The sequence below is a fragment of the Podarcis raffonei genome, chromosome 16, assembly GCF_027172205.1.
Source record: "Podarcis raffonei isolate rPodRaf1 chromosome 16, rPodRaf1.pri, whole genome shotgun sequence".
Lineage (NCBI taxonomy): Eukaryota > Metazoa > Chordata > Lepidosauria > Squamata > Lacertidae > Podarcis > Podarcis raffonei.
This window is the reverse complement of record NC_070617.1, coordinates 20,783,128-20,800,533: the sequence shown is the minus strand read 5'-3', so window position 1 is coordinate 20,800,533 and position 17,406 is coordinate 20,783,128. Positions and strand designations below refer to the sequence as shown.

The window sequence follows — 17,406 nt, the reverse complement described above, 5'->3', positions numbered from 1 at the left end:
GACCATTGGTCCACCAACTCAGCATTGTCTGAGTGGCCATGCTAACTGAGTGGCCATGCTAACGTCCTTTCTACACGTGGCCTTAAGATCTGAACAGGCTCAAGCCTATTGCAGGTCCATGTCCTTGCAGACCCTGGAGCCAGGCATTTTGCTTTCCCAATTTTTCTGTTCTCTTTTTGTTATTTAACCCCACCTGTATGAGGGGGCATCCTACTAATGTAGATCGAAATGTTGCAAGGAAATCAGATTCTGTCATGTACACACACAGTTTAGCATTGTTTTTATTTTGAATTATAGGGTGTACCATAATTTTTTCAGGTCCTAGTTCAGTGTTTCCTAAACTTGGGTCTCCAGCTGTTTTTAGACTACAATTCCCATCATCCCCGATCACTGGTCCTACTAGCTAGGAATAATGGGAGTTGCAGTCCAAAAACAGCTGGAGACCCAAATTTGGGAAAAACTGACCTAGTGCCTTCTAATATCAATCTGACCCTGAACTCACTGGCAACGATCTGTTATTGCAGACTCCAGAGGCACTGAGACGAAACTAACTGAAGGAGGTTGCATGTGAATGTGTGCTGGCATTCCTCTGCTTCCATAAGCTTTTCAAGGTCTAGGGACACACCCTTTTCTGATTAGATCTATCAAATCTTCTGCACTGCAACTTTTGCAAAAGTGTTTCTTCCCCAATATTAATATGTTTCCAATTTCCCAGGCTGCGCCATGCATCTGATGAAACAGATATGCAGCCTATAAGAACTCAGATGCTGATTAATTAATTAGTCTTGAAGGCGCCACAAACCTCATTATTTTTTGCTATAGACTGCCCTTCCTCTTACTGGTATATAAAGCAGTGTCTACAGTGCATGGGTACTTAATGGGCCTGGTTCTTAGGTGCCATTCTCACATGAATTCTGTGAAAGATGTCTTGGCAAAAGGGGCAGAGCCTAAATTAACTAATAAGGATGTTGTCTGTTGTAAACCATGGACACTGAGTTCTTGTTTCTTTACGCAAACTGAGCATCGTGCTACCTTGCAAACTCAACTAGTCTCTGCCTAAATACTTTTATTGTGAGACCAGTGTTTTCCCCTCCCCAAAAAATCAATGCATTATGCAAATATTGTTTGTTTGTTTGAGGGTGTTGCTTTCTATTTTTATGCTACTGTCTTAGATTGCTGTGGTTTTCCCAAACCCAGAAAATTTTAATTACCGTATTTTTCGCTCTATAACACGCACCTGACCATAACACGCACATCATTTTTAGAGGAGGAAAACAAGGGGGAAAACATTCTGAATGAAACAGTGGATGTATCATTTTTGTGCTTCATGCTGTGGCCACAGACATGTGATCTGATGGTGAATTTGGGGTGACCCAATGCAAAAATCCTGAGAATCCCTGTGGATCCATGCTTTGTAACCATGTTTTTGCACCATTGCAGCCCCAGGCAACAGTGGGTGTGTGATTTTTGGGGGACAGGCTGTAGCCATGGACATGCTATGTGCTCTAATGGTGAATTTGGGGTGACCCAATGCAAAGATCCTGAGGATCCATGTGGATCCATGTTTTGTAACCACGTTTTTGCACCATTGCAGCCCCAGGCAACAGTGGGTGCGTGTTTTTTGGGGGGCAGGCTGTAGCCATGGACATGCTATGTGATCTGATGGTGAATTTGGGGTGACCCAATGCAAAGATCCTGAGGATCCATGTGGATCCATGCTTTTTAACCACATTTTTGCACCATTGCAGCCCCAGGCAACAGTGGGTGCGTGATTTTTGGGGGGCAGGCTGTAGCCATGGACATGCTATGTGATCTGATGGTGAATTTGGGGTGACCCAATGCAAAGATCCTGAGGATCCATGTGGATCCATGCTTTTTAACCACATTTTAAGTGGGGAGGGAAGGAAAAACACAGAAGGGACAAGGAGCACGAGAGGGGTGTGCAGAGAAGCAGCTGGCTAAGAATGCAGGAGAGGGGTATAACGGGAGGGAGGAAAGGAAGGCAAAAGTTTTCCCTCACCTACCAACCCAAGCCAGCCAGCGCTCTCGCCCTCTCTCTCTCTCTCTCTCTCTCTCTCTCTCTCCCTCCTGCATGTTTTCAGCAGCACCGGAGCACAGAGACGACACTCTGCTTTCCCCTCTGCTTGCCTGGAGGGGAGGGGCTTTCCCTGCTCTTTGTTCCGTTTGAGCAAACACAGCAAGGAAACAGAGGAGGGTGGGCAGTAAGACCCTGAGGCAGAATGCAGGAAAGCAGCCGCTTTCTCTTTTCAGGTTTCCCTTCTCCGAGATGCGCAATTTGATTTTTGCCTGATTTTTTTTGCCTCCCCTCGCGCCATTTGGCTCCAGGGACCACACATTCGCTCAATAACACGCACAGACATTTCCCCTTCCTTTTTAGGAGAAAAAATCTGTGTGTTATAGAGGGGAAAATACGGTAAAACCTTTTAAGAAACTGATTCTAGCTTCAATTAAAACCAGTGGAGATGGTGCCACATTTGCTAATTTTGCCAATGAGTTCTGTTTGGGGAGATGGAAGCTGGAACTGACAGAAAACCAAAGTATCCCCGGAACTGTGATTTGATGGCATTTCCAAGACACACACACACACCCCAGTTCTCACCACCACCTCTGCCCTCTCACGGAGCTGCAGTTTCTGTAAAGAGAAAATTGCCGTTGAACCAGTTTGAGGTTGTAGCATTGCTATACTCTTAAGTCAGCAGGTTCACATTCCAAACCTCACCAGTTTTGCTGACTCTGTTTAACTAGTTAACATCTGTTGCTGCTATTTTCACCTCTGATTTTTAAAACCAGCTTGTTCCCTTACAGAGGAACATACCTTTGGGAGTAAAGCATCAATGCCTGCAATAAATTACCTGAACCTCTAGGGGGTGATAGAAAGAGGCAGCCTATTCTACCCTCCCTGGTTCCTTCTGTAGCAACCACTCGTTGCCATGTAAACTCCTTCCTTCCATCTTCTCTCATCTTCCTTTCTTTGTCCTAGTGTAGGGACCCCATTGCACTCTCAACCCCACGGCATAAGTGCGCACCTGTGAGCTTGTGCTGAGAATAGCTTTGTTTGCCATGAGTAATAAACCTGATGTTTTCTTATCTGGGAACTTCTGCATGCAAGGTGGATGTCACTCTGGGAGAGGAAGAAGGGTTCCCCAACAACTCCCAGCACCCTTAACAAACTTCAGTTCCCATACCTCTTTCGGGGAAGCCGTGGCTGCTTAAAGTTGTATCATGGTGCCTTAAATGTATGGGTTGAATGTGGCCTCTGTCTGCACCTTCTAGAACAAGAGATGAAAATATGATGCAAATTGCAAGCATACACAAGCCTCCCCTCCTTCATTTTTTAGAAAAGAAAGACCGCCATGAAATCAGCCCAGCAGCCCAGAAAGTCAAATTTGTCAACTAAATAAGTTTAACTTGGACTCTTCTTGAGTCATTCTCAAAGGAAAGGAAGGATTGAACTCTGATTAATAAGAATACACACAGAGGCTTGAACCAGCAAGACTCTGGGAAGGGTGCGTATAATAATCTCTCTGCCTCTGCCTCCAGCCCCTGGCCCAGGTCGTTTTATTCACAAAAGAGCTTTTTACAGAGTGTTCGTAAGAACCAATCAGATTTCTTCTGAGCATTTCAACAAACCCCATGTGGGGACAAAGTTAAACTACCAAAACTAATTAAGCATGGGGTAAATAAAACAGAACTACAAAGGAGAGCATTTGGCAACCCCAGGAGGTGATAAACAAGCAATATACATGATAAGGACAGTGATCATTATCACCTTTATGTAAAACCTGTTTCACATAACATCCTAAGATTAACATCCTAAGATCAACATATCAGAAAAACTACATCAAAGAAACTGCCCACCGTCTTTGATGACCCAGGATGCCTGCCTGGCGAAGCAACTGGCAGTGTACGTTACTGGTCAAGAAAGAGAAACGGAACAGGGATGCAGAGGTGTGGATTGATCAAGAATCATATCAAAATAGTTTAAACCCAGTCAACGCAATGCTTTCATTGCTGACACAGATGGCTTACTCTATATTTGTTATAATTCCTCATAGCAATCCCACCTGATCACTAAGAGAAAGGAAGGAAGGAAGGAAGGCTGTTGTTTTTTTAATAAAATGAAAAATTGGTTTCTACCATTGCAGATGGCAGAGACATTCGAGCACAGGTGCAAAGAAATTCAAGGATGGGTGCTGGATTGCCTTACAAGCAGCCAGCCACCAGATGGCGTACCCATCGGCATAGCAGAGGTATCTTCTAGCTTCAGCCAGCAGCCCTGGGATGAAAATAAGTTTGATCTTTGACTGGTGCGCTACTCACACAAACTCAACATTCTTGTAGGCTTTTCTATTTTATGTTCCATGCGCCGCTTGAGGGTTTCCCCACAGACATCTGGTTGGCCATTGGAAGAACAGGATGATAGACTAGATGGACCTTTGATCTGATCCTGCAGGGTGTTTCACACACAAAAATGTTACCTAATTTCCCTCTGTGTGTTTAAGCTACATTGTTTGGAGATTTTTAAGTTGCAAAAGAGCAATGCATTAACCAACTTGACATCAAAGCACTCATTACAAACATAACCACCTCTTTTTACTTACGTGGTCTCTTCTCATGAGACATCAAGCGCCCTCTATTAACTTGTTACCATTTGCTTTGATTACACATCCCCTCCCCGCAAGAGAAGAGTATGGATGGGTGTCATTTATAATGTTTTATCTGGACTAAGATGCATAAATCCAGTCAAGATTTATTCCAGCAGGCACTCTCAAGTATACCTAGCAGATGTTCTTCCTCGTTGCAGGCCGGGTCGTCCTCTTATATACCTGCTGGGATTGACAAGGCATCTGACCCTCACCTGAATCTCATAGCTCTCCTGTAGCTGCCTCTGATTAGTTATCATTTAACTCACATGTCATGTGCATGGAGGTTGCTGAACCAATTAACCAACTAGAAGGATTACAGTTAATAGCACCAGTTTACATATAACTTGATATTGCTGCATAGTTTTGATGAACTTCAAAAGCATTTTTAGTTTGCTTTCTATTGCCACCCTGGAACTTTTCTTTCTTAGTGCCACTTTGTTTTGTACGATTCCTTGCAAATGAAGGAAAACAACTTTTGTGCTTGTATATGTTGATAATATTATTTTGGTTACCAAGGACAAACAAGATTGTACAAAAACAAGATTGGATGCAGGCCTGGCCAAGTCTCAGCTCTCCCTTCTTATGGTCTTTGTACTGGACCTGGAGACTCCAATAGAGAGCATTCCATGTCAAGAAGGAGGGCAAGTGGGCACTCTATCAAATGACAGGGCAGGACTTACACGGAGCAGGGCCTTTTCACTCGTGGTGCCCATTGTATGCCTCTCTCTTCCCAGACTTGCTCTCTTTTGGCCTGTATTTTGGAGCTTTATTTTTTTTAAAAAAAGATATTTATTGAAATTTTCCACTTTAATACATTAAAAAAATCAAAAAACAAAAAACAAAAAAAGTTAAAAACACATAAAGTTTACAATCCTTATTTTTCTATAACATATTTCCCTGACTTCCCCACACCTCCCCTTCTTATATTCCAATTCAAATTGTTAGTTCAACAAGTTCTTATCCCCAATTTTTAACCTTTTTCTGTTTAGTTCATTTTAAAAAAGCCAATTTTACCTTATAAACATCAATATTTATACATCAATTCTCATTCTTAAAACTTTTTTCTAATTCCCTTCCACGACTTCCCCAATTTTCATACAAATAGCAAAATAAAATAAAAGCAAAACCAGATTGTAATTATGCACCCTTTGGATCCCCAAACTCCATCCCCCCCCTTTCCCGGTTTCAATCCCCAACAGATGTCCATCAGTCTTGATCTACTATCAGCCTGGAGATCTCACGTCCGAGGCTCTTAATTCTCTCTCAATTCCTCTCTGCCGGTTTTTTTTTTGATAGTCCTTAATATTAAACACCAGATCTCGGAGAAGCTCTAGCCAAATGGGATCCATATTTCTTCCAGCCAGACCTCCATACTTAAAAGTGGAGCCCGAAACTTGTTTCTTACTCCTTTCAAGTCCAAATGTCCCCAAAGCTCCAACTTCCACCTTAATCAGATTTGTAATCCTTGGATCTTCAGATCTCCACATAAGGAGATCTCTCCATTCTTCAATCTCCAATTCAAACCAGATTTTCAACATCAAGTTCTTATTTTCCTTTGTAGCCATCATGTCAGGCCTTTGTCATCTGCAGCATTACAGCTCCTCCTTCCTTTTCCTCAGGAACAACATATATCTCTTTCTCCACACTCTCAAAGTTCTCAAGTTTCTCTTCTTGTCCAGCTGCATAAACTTCCTGAGTCAAGTCCTTATCAAATTCAATGAAATTATTTACTGTTAAGTCCAGAGTTGCAACATTTGTAGCCAAAACATCAATTTGGCCTTGTAACTTTCCCAAGAGAACAAAAACTGTCCAATTTAGCTTGTATTTTCCCTCCTTCAGCCATTCTTGTAATGTCCCAAAACCCCCTCTAGAGGGATTTTGGTTACTTAATATTCCTTCCAGTTCAAATCCAAAAGTCAAGTTAGTTTGTATCAGTTCTTCCTTATTTTCAACAAATTATAAGCAAATTGTAACAAATATAACCTGCAGAGACAACAGAAACAAAGTTCTCTTTTTCAGCTTTGACAGCTAATTTGACAGCTGTCAAACTCTTCAATACCTCTTCAACAGGCTCTCTCGTGGATCACTCCTGGGTCCGGGGGGGTGGCACTTCAGCTCCCAAAGTTAGCTCTTATCCTCCAGTAAAATTACTTATACTGCCAAATCGTGAAATTAATGTCTTTTATCCAATAAACAAGAAAAAAAATTCTCTCGACCTTAGTTAGCTGATCCTTGCTTAAAATTATTTACAACACGGGGAGACGGACTTCCTGTTTGCGCCTTCCCCGATCGTGCCTAATTCAAAAAAAAAAATTTTCTTTGTAAATCCAATTTCCGTACTACTCATGGGTTGTTGCTTTTAAAGTCCAATTGTTCACAAGAAGAAGTCAGCGCTCTCCGACCATGGCATGCGGCTTCACTCCGCATGAGAAGCAGTCGACTCTCAGCACCGCTCCGCTCACCCCGTCCCCCGTTCCGAAGCCTTTAAAAAGGCTCCTTCGCGGGTCGGGGGGCGCAAATGGTGCCCACCGAGTCACCAAGTTCACAGGCTTCACCGCCTGTGATTTCTGAGGGTCCCCGCGTCGCCGCCACAGCAGGACCCAACTCCTGCGGAGCCGATTCCCTCCGGAGCTCGGAGGGAATCCGCCATTAGCCGATGGCACTAACCCGGAAGTCCTGTATTTTGGAGCTTTATAATTTAGGAAGACTTGGGAAGAACTGGTTGACAAGTCTTATCAGTTGCTGACGTATGAGCAGATTTTATTTGCTGCTATTCTGTGCTTCTGGTGCACCAGGGTTTACACCGGCATAATAGAGTTGGCCAGGATGCCAGAAGGGATACAATTTATGAGCTTTCTTCATTATCTGCACAGCAGGGGGTGTTCAGTCAACAGTGCAAAGGCTGAGCTGAAGCATTCCCTGCTGGTTACCTGCTTTCAGCAATAGGGGTCGCTGTTTGGTAGTACCCAATTGGTTAGCTGTCAGATTCTAGAGTTACCGATTGGTGGCTCTTAGGTAATTCACAAAATACAGAGTCTATTTATAAAACACAGTGTTCATTCATAAAGCAGTAACATAAATCTCCATTGCTACATATTGGGTGTATATTTCAGTGGTTGAATGTACGTTTATGACCATGCTGTAGTGTAGTGCTTATGCGACTGTGAATAAAAGGTGGCTTGGCTCATTGTCTCAGGGTTTGGGGGGAAGAGGTGACAAAACTGATTTCCAATAAGTGCCCCCCTTTAATTTCCATAACAAGTCCTTGAGTCTGTACTCTGAATGGTGACACTAGGGACCTAGAAGGTGCATGACTTGTCAATCCAACCCCTGCACAGTCTCATCAGGACTGACCTTAAGGCAATTGGAGCAATTGAGCCAAATTGGGCCCCGCGGGCCGCTGCTAAGGGGGCCCCTGCACCAGGGCAATCTAGATGGATTTTATTTGTATCTATAAGATTTTGCACACTTTGGCTGTGAACTGGGGCCCTCCAAAAAAATTTTTCAAGTTGCACCCCACTGTTTCCAATTGGGCCCCACTGGCTAGCCCTAATAGTTGCTGGGCCTGAGTTGCCCTGCCCTTGCATGAAGTCTTGGGTTTACAATTTTGGGAGAGGAGAGACCATGGCACTGGGGAGAGGGCAGGCTGGTGAGGCCCCCTAGACTTAAGAGGCCCTAGGCTTCGACCTACTTAGCCTATACATAAATCCAGCACTGTAGGTAAGGTAAAGGTAAAGGACCCCTGGACGGTTAAGTCCAGTCAAAGGCGACTATGGGGTTGCGGCACTCATCACACTTTCAGGCCAAGGGAGCCGGCATTTGTCCACAGGCAACTTTCTGAGTCATGCAGCCAGCATGACTAGACTGCTTCTGGTTCAAGAGGACACTGTGAAGGAAGCCAGAGCGCAAGGAAATGCCGTTTACCTTCCCACTGTAGCTGTACTTATTTATCTACTTGCACTGCTGTGCTTTCGAACTGCTAGGTTGGCAGAAGCTGGACTAGAGCAATGGGAGCTCACCCCGTCGTGGAGATTCGAACCTCCAACCTTCCGATCGTCAAGCCCAAGAGGCTCAGTGGTTTAGACCACAGCGCCACCCGCATCCCTATGACAAAAGTGTCTCTCACCAAATGTAACCAAACTGTGAAAAAGACTATGAATTGAAAGTGGAGGCAACAGATGTGCTGTACCTTTCCCTGTTCATCCGATGGCTTTGTAACACACACACACAAACCTCAATAAAAATTTAAATAAAACCATAAACATCCATTAAAAACAATTATAATGAAAATAAGAAATATTGGGGGGGGCACCAAATTTTGTCCTCACTCAGGATGTCCTGTTACCAAAGTTCTGCACTGTTTATGGTGTGTACGCAGCCATGGTTAAAGCTATGGTTTTCCCAGTAGTGATGTATGGAAGTGAGAGCTGGACCATAAAGAAGGCTGATCGCCGAAGAATTGATACTTTTGAATCATGGTGCTGGAGGAGACTCTTGAGAGTCCCATGGACTACAAGAAGATCAAACCTCTCCATTCTTAAGGAAATCAGCCCTGAGTGCTCACTGGAAGGACAGATCCTGAAGCTGAGGCTCCAATACTTTGGCCACCTCATGAGAAGAGAAGACTCCCTGGAAAAGACCCTGATGTTGGGAAAGATGGAGGGCACAAGGAGAAGGGGATGACAGAGGACAAGATGGCTGGACAGTGTTCTCGAAGCTACCAGCATGAGTTTGACCAAACTGCGGGAGGCAGTGGAAGACAGGAGTGCCTGGCATGCTCTGGTCCATGGGGTCACGAAGAGTCAGACACGACTAAACAACAACAACAAATTGCCCATCATCCCTGATCATTGGCTGTGCTGGCTGGGACAGATGGGAGTTTGAGTACAGCCACATCTGGAGGGAACCAGGTTGCTCTTCCCTGCATCAGGTTATAAATCAAAGGATGCTCTAAACAGCCATGTAACTCAAGAACTATGTCAGCTAGGGGTGGGGGAGCTGTGGCCCTCCAGATATGGCTGGACTCCAGCTGCCCTAACCAGCAACATCTGGAAGGCCACAGGTTCCCCATCTGGCTGACACTCTTTCATGCATTCATTTTTTTAAAAGGAGCTACAGTATACCTCTCTGGGAAGTTATTCTCAACAAATTGCTTTCACACTTCTCCTGCAGATCAGACTCACAGAGGAATCAGTTTGCCTTGTCTGTTTATATGCACAGCCTTTCCACCCATGTGCTCAAAGTGCTTTTATTGACTTATTTATTTATCTGTTTAAAAATACTTCTATCTCACAGTGCTCAGGACAGCTCACAGAAACAACATCCAAACATTAAGAATAAAAATAAAGTCAAGCTACAAAATGATGGATTAAAAACATCCTGAAAACAATGGGCTGTTAGTCATTTGCAGAGCGGACCCATTGAAATTTATAGATATGTCTTAGGACCATTAATTTCAGTGGGATACACAGTGGGAGCTTAGTTGGATACAGCCCAATGAGTCTTTTTTTACACACTTTTGAGCAGGCGGGACAAATGACTGACAGATAAAAGACAGGAGTGAGGAACATTATTTTTTATTCCACAAGCTTTTTCAGCCAGAAGATAGAGTGGGTGGGGAATGAAGTTTCTGCCTTTTTAAAGAAAACACCCTATTTCTTAAATCATATGTATGTATATTCTTTTTCAACCTATGCTTAGTTGGTTTTATTCTATGATTACTAATTGATTTATGTGATAGGTGGGTCATAAACTAACAGCAGGGCAATGAAATGGGCTCCCCCGGCAGATGATGGACTCCTCCTTCATTGGAGGTTTCTAAGCAGAGGTTGGGCATCCATGTACCATGAATCCTTTAGCTGTCACTCATGCATTACTGAGTTAGACTAGATGACGCTTTATGTCTCTTACAACACTACAGTTCTATGATCCTATGTTGTTGACACATCTGCTATAACCGAAGTGTCTACCCTTGTCAGACCCAGAAGGATATTAACAAAAATATACCTATATATTTTTTTCCTTTCCACCAACCCTTTCTCCCAGTAAGAGCTGTTCAACAGTGGGATGAGCTACATAGGAAGATATTGGATTTTCCTTCATTTGAGGTTTTTCAACAGAGTTTGGGTGGCCATCTGCCAGGAATTATTTAGCTGTGATTTTGGCATTAAAAGGGTTTGGACTATATGATGCTTGGCTCCCTTCCAGCTGTGCAGTTCTATTATTCTATCATTGTAATCATAACTATCATGTTGCTGTTGTTTAGTTGTTTAGTCGTGTCCGACTCTTTGTGACCCCATGGACCAGAGCACGCCAGGCACTTCTGTCTTCCACTGCCTCCCGCAGCTTGGTCAAATTCATGTTAGTAGCTCCAATAACACTATCCAACCATCTCATCCTCTGTCGTCCCCTTCTCCTTGTGCCTTCCATCTTTCCCAACATGCATATATTAGAGGGAAGTATTAGAGGGAAGTATGCAAAATATGCATATATTAGAGGGTCTTTTCCAGGGAGTCTTCTCTTCTCATGAGGTGGCCAAAGTATTGGAGCCTCAGCTTCAGGATCTGTCCTTCCAGTGAGCACTCAGGGCTGATTTCCTTAAGAATGGAGAGGTTTGATCTTCTTGCAGTCCATGGGACTCTCAAGAGTCTCCTCCAGCACCATAGTTCAAAAGCATCAATTCTTCAGCGATCAGCCTTCTTTATGGTCCAGCTCCCACTTCCATACTGGGAAAACCATAGCTTTAACTATACGGACCTTTGTTGGCAAGGAGCATCTTAAAAAGCAGAAAAAAGGGGGGAGCAAAAAGCAGAGACATAACTATCATAGGCAATATTAAATCCTTCGCTCTAATGGTTCATTCTTTGCTCCTTTTTCTTGCCACGGCCCAATCCTGTTTCAGAGTCACCCCCCAAACTGTCCCCATCTCCTATGCAAAGAGGAAAGAGACAGGGATCGGGTGACGAAAACACTATGAAACGCATGTCGGGCGAGAGAACCTGAATACTGTAATATAAAGTGGCTGGTGGCCAATTTTGCTGGGGTATTATGAAACACACACACATCTTTCAGAGCCTCCAACTTCTGAACATCAAAAATTGAGTAAGAAGAGTGTCGGATAGCCTGAGGTGGCCCAGACACTCTCAACGTTCAGTTGCTATTATTAGATCACTTAAGCACCTATGCAGAGCCTGGGGGAGTTCACACTCCTCATTCAACAGTGGTGATGGAGGAGAAATTTGATTCTGGGTGTATTTAAAGCCAAAACCAGACTTTCCAAAACTATATACAAACCAAAACATGGCTATGCTTTGAAATTTACCCATATCTGGATTTTGCAACGCAATTCTTCCACCTACAAACCTTTGAAAATATGCATATATTAGAGGGAAGTATGCAATAAAAGAGAGAAGATATTTGATCCACCCCCCAAAAGAAATCATACAAACATGCCTAGGAGCCAACTCCAGGGGGCTGTGGGCGCTTGGGCACCCACAATAATATAATTGTGGGGGTTGGGCACCCACAAAGTCAATGAACAAAGCAGGAGAGAGGCAGCCAGAGCCAACCCCTGTGGTGCTGCTCCCAAGAGAGAAGCCAGTGAGCGAGGATTGGACATGGAGGCAGTCTCTCTGCCTCTGAGTCTGAGCCCCGCCCCATGGAGAAAAGTGCCTTGCTGGCTACAGAGAGGAGGAGGGAGCCTCCGCTGCTACAATGTGTGTGGGATGTAACATCACTGAAGCAGTCAACATTTCCTGTTTGCCCAGAGTGGACACACAATACTTCCTGTCACACCTGGTGTGTGACCAGGTAGATGGGCGTGACCCTGGCAGACCCTATAAAAGGGCCAGTCATGCAGCCATCTTCCTCTTTATGCCCTTGATACTCTCTTTTGCTGCTCTTTTGCTCTCTGCTGGCTCTCAGCTGGCTCTCAGCCAGCAGCACATGGCTCATCCCTACAGAGGATGAAGCCACACTTTGTTTCTCTATAAATGTAACTGCAACTGTAAGCTAAAGCCTGCCTTCAGGAAACTACTATGAACTTGAATGGGGTTCCGGAGCCCCATTCACATCCTGAGTAGAACGTAAGACGCGGGCGCGGGGCGCGTTTTGCCACTTCCGCACATGCGTGTGACATCATTTTGAGCATCTGCGCATGTGCAAGTGGCAAAATCCAGAAATAACACACTCCGTTACTTCCGGGTCGCCACGGCGTGTAACTTGAAAACGTTCAACCTGAAGCACATTTACCCCAAGGTATAACTGTTCTTTTAATGAAGACTGTTGCATTATTATTTTAAGAGGGAAACGTAAGGGGAAACTTACCAGGCACAATCCAGACAGGACAAGCCAGACTGGATTGCTTAACTCAAATGATTCTCATGAATCCATCAACTAGCTTCCAGCAATGTGCAAGGGAATGTGCTCTGCTGCTTACTCACAAGCGTGAGTGAGGAGAGTTAATATTTAATCAATATATCCTCTCCTACCTTTCCTTCAAAGCAGACATGCAACGTCACATGCACATACCTGCATGTGGTGCATGTGACATCACATACACGATGTGCAACATCATGTCTGTTTTTGCAGGAGCCCGCATTACAGCGATGGGCACCCACAACCTTGAAGGCGAGACGGTGCCCCTTCAAACATGCATTGTATCAGGGGGAATGGTCTGCCAAAAATCTGTACATAAGTCAAAACTGCATGCCCAAAATGTGTTTATTAGGAGAAATTTGCATTGTAATGCTAATGGATTTTCATGAGGATTTTTTAAAAATTGCATATTGCTACAAAATGTGGAGTACTGACTTTTAAACTTGGAAAACTGAGGAATTGAGAGGACCAGATTTGGCAGCTCCTCCTTCCATCCCTGTTAAGCGGCAACTGGGATTTGAAAAACACTTGTATATTTCTCCCTCACAAGGGAAGCACCCCTGATGTATTGCTGCCCCTTGGTGCAACCTGAAATCCATCTTGAGCCCAACATGACCGAGCCTAATTCACAGTCCAGTCTTATGCATGATAACTTGGAAAAGTCTGTCTGAGTTGGGCAGAACTTACTGTTTTAGTTATGACCAGCACATGCACAATAACTGTTGCAGTGGCTGGTGGAGCAGAAAATAGGGAGCCCTGCACTAGATGGCGCCAGAGCCAATGACAAACAGAGACAGCTAATTCTAGCTTCACCCCATCCTCCTTCTGCAAGGACAGTGCTGACTAAGGAGGAGGAAGATGAAAAGCAGGGCCATTCCTGGGATTAGTTGTAAGTGAGGAAGAAGGCAGGTGGGGCCTGGTTAAGAGTAGACTGAAGCTGGTGGGGCAGTGCCCCATTTACCCTAATGAGCCTATCAATTAGGAGGGTTGGTGTCCTCCCCGCCCCCATCCTTTCTGCTTTTGCTTTGTTGTTACGTATTTTGCTGCAGGCACAACGCACGAAGCCTTCTGGAGGAATTTCATTTTGCAGTTCTTTCCCCCAGCCTTGAGCTCCAGACTGTCAGTATTTTTTGCAGGAGGGATTTGAGTGCATACCAGAACTTTAGGTTTGTGCAATCAAAGTGGATTAAAGGGCTCTGTCACCTTCACACAACAAATCCACTTTTTAAAAGGATCGGGCTTTTTGTGGTTTGGAAAGTGACGGTGAAATGCTTTGAAAAGTGTGGGATGAACAAATGACTAACAGAGAGATGCGTAAAGTACCCCACAAGCAAATCAGGACAGATGATGGTGGTCATATAACCAGCCTATAAACAAATCAGAACAAACACTCAACGGAAACCAGACATGGTCTAACCACCATGTAAGCTTTGTGCAAGCTCACCAGGAGGAGTACTTTTAAAAATAAGTCATCTGTTTAGGAGCCCCAGGTTTCAGAAGAAAATCCATCTGCTGTTTATCATTTCAGTGTGTTTCCACTTGCAGTCACACTGCATCATAGATTTTGTAAGTTCTCAGTCTGCATAAAGAGATTGCTGTTTTTGCACATACATATTGTGGGTTAAACCACAGAGCCTAGGACTTGCTGATCAGAAGGTCGGCAGTTCAAATCCCCACCACGGAGTGAGCTCCCGTTGCTTAGTCCCTGCTCCTGCCAACCTAGCAGTTCGAAAGCACATCAAAGTGCAAGTAGATAAATAGGTACCACTCTGGAGGGAAGGTAAACAGCGTTTCCGTGCGCTGCTCTGGTTCACCAGAAGTGGCTTAGTCATGCTGGCCACATGACCCGGAAGCTGTACGCTGGCTCCCTTGGCCAATAAAGCGAGATGAGTGCCGCAACCCCAGAGTCGGTCACGACTGGACCTTTACCTTTACCTTATTTTGGTCACTGAAGTGGAGGTCTTTTGGCACTTGACTGGAGTGTTAAAATATGCTGAAATATTAAAGATTTGGCTCTCAGGCAGTGGAGGCTGGCCTGTTGGGGCAAATGAGGCATTGCCCCACCAACCGCAGTCTGCCCTCAACCAGCCCCCACCTGCTTGCTTTCTCACTTGCAGAGGGTGGCACTGCCAGTCAGCTTCCTCCTCCTTAGCCTCAGTGTTGCCCTTGGAGAACTCAATGTGAAGGGGAGCAGGGGGGAGATTAGAATTCATTGACTCTGCCTGTCATTGGCTCTGGCTTCACATACAGGCAGGGTCTCTGCCTTCTGGCCCAACAGCCCCAATGAACAGCAACCACCACAACTCTCAGGCATGCATTTTCCACTCATATGAATGAAGGTGGTTTGGTATGAAAGGGGAAACAGTAGGAACACAATAAAAAGTATTGCAGACAACTTAAAGGCTAACCAATTTGCCATAGCATAGCGGGTGGCGCTGTGGTCTAAACCAGTGAGCCTAGGGCTTGCCGATCGGAAGGTCGGCAGTTCAAATCCCCACGACGGGGTGAGCTCCCGTGGCTCAGTCCCAGCTTCTGCCCACCTAGCAGTTCAAAAGCACGTCAAAGTGCAAGTAGATAAATAGGTATCACTCCAGCAGGAAGGTAAATGGCATTTCTGTGCACTGCTCTGGTTTCGCCAGAAGCGGCTTAGTCATGCTGGCCACATGACCCGGAAGCTGTGGGCCAGCTCCCTCGGCCTATAGAGCGAGATGAGCACCGCAACCCCAGAGTCGTCCTCGACTGGAACCTGAAGGGAACGCAGTGGATGTAGCCTACCTTGATTTCAGCAAGGCATTTGACAAGGTGCCCCATGATATTCTTGTAAAGAAGCTGGTAAAATGCGGTCTTGACTATGCTACCACTCAGTGGATTTGTAACTGGCTGACTGACCGAACCCAAAGGGTGCTCATCAATGGTTCCTCTTCATCCTGGAGAAGAGTTAGTGGGGTGCCACAGGGTTCTGTCTTGGGCCCGGTCTTATTCAACATCTTTATCAACGACTTGGATGATGGACTCAAGGGCATCCTGATCAAATTTGCAGATGACACCAAACTGGGAGGGGTGGCTAACACCCCAGAGGACAGGATCACACTTCAAAATGACCTTGACAGATTAGAGAACTGGGCCAAAACAAACAAGATGAATTTTAACAGGGAGAAATGTAAAGTATTGCACTTGGGCAAAAAAAAAATGAGAGGCACAAATACAAGATGGGTGACACCTGGCTTGAGAGCAGTACATGTGAAAAGGATCTAGGAGTCTTGGTTGACCACAAACTTGACATGAGCCAACAGTGTGACGCAGCAGCTAAAAAAGCCAATGCAATTCTGGGCTGCATCAATAGGAGTATAGCATCTAGATCAAGGGAAGTAATAGTGCCACTGTATTCTGCTCTGGTCAGACCTCACCTGGAGTACTGTGTCCAGTTCTGGGCACCACAGTTCAAGAAGGACACTGACAAACTGGAACGTGTCCAGAGGAGGGCAACCAAAATGGTCAAAGGCCTGGAAACGATGCCTTATGAGGAACGGCTAAGGGAGCTGGGCATGTTTAGCCTGGAGAAGAGGAGGTTAAGGGGTGATATGATAGCCATGTTCAAATATATAAAAGGATGTCACATAGAGGAGGGAGAAAGGTTGTTTTCTGCTGCTCCAGAGAAGCGGACACGGAGCAATGGATCCAAACTACAAGAAAGAAGATTCCACCTAAACATTAGGAAGAACTTCCTGACAGTAAGAGCTGTTCGACAGTGGAATTTGCTGCCAAGGAGTGTGGTGGAGTCTCCTTCTTTGGAGGTCTTTAAGCAGAGGCTTGACAACCATATGTCAGGAGTGCTCTGATGGTGTTTCCTGCTTCGCAGGGGGTTGGACTCGATGGCCCTTGTGGTCTCTTCCAACTCTATGATTCTATGATTCTATGACCTAACGGTCAGGGGTACCTTTACCTTTACCTTTAAGGTTTTGTGGGACTCACGCCCATTTCAATAGATGCCTAGTGAAATCTTACAGTAGTTGGCATATGTATAAAGGAGAACATTGTACAGTGATAACAGAACAGCAATGCAATTACAGTTGGTAATAATAATTAGAGCTTAAATATGAATTGCATTCACAGTGGAAGCTGGTGCCCATCGGAGTTGGTAGGACAGAAGGCAGGAAGACCAATATTAGGCGGCACCTGTCAATGATTGGTGGAGTCAGAGCCAATGACAAATGGAGCTAATTTTAATTCTGCCCACATCTTCATCCTTGCTGAGTTGTCTAAGGGACAATACTGAGACTAAAGAGGGAACGTGAGAAGAGCTTTTGGATCAGTCCAATGACCCGTCTAGTCTAGCATCCTGTTCTTACACTGGCCAGCCAGA

At 44.9% G+C, this 17,406-nt stretch overlaps 1 long non-coding RNA gene across 1 annotated transcript; it reads right to left on the bottom strand.

Annotated features, from left to right (window-relative positions):
* Nucleotides 1-1,200: 1,200 nt before the first annotated feature.
* LOC128403831 (uncharacterized) lies at nt 1,201-2,040 on the bottom strand. Its single transcript, XR_008328011.1, has 2 exons — nt 1,648-2,040; nt 1,201-1,479 (listed from the first exon to the last, which is right to left on the bottom strand). It is a non-coding gene; the product is annotated as an uncharacterized LOC128403831 (long non-coding RNA).
* Nucleotides 2,041-17,406: the final 15,366 nt, after the last annotated feature.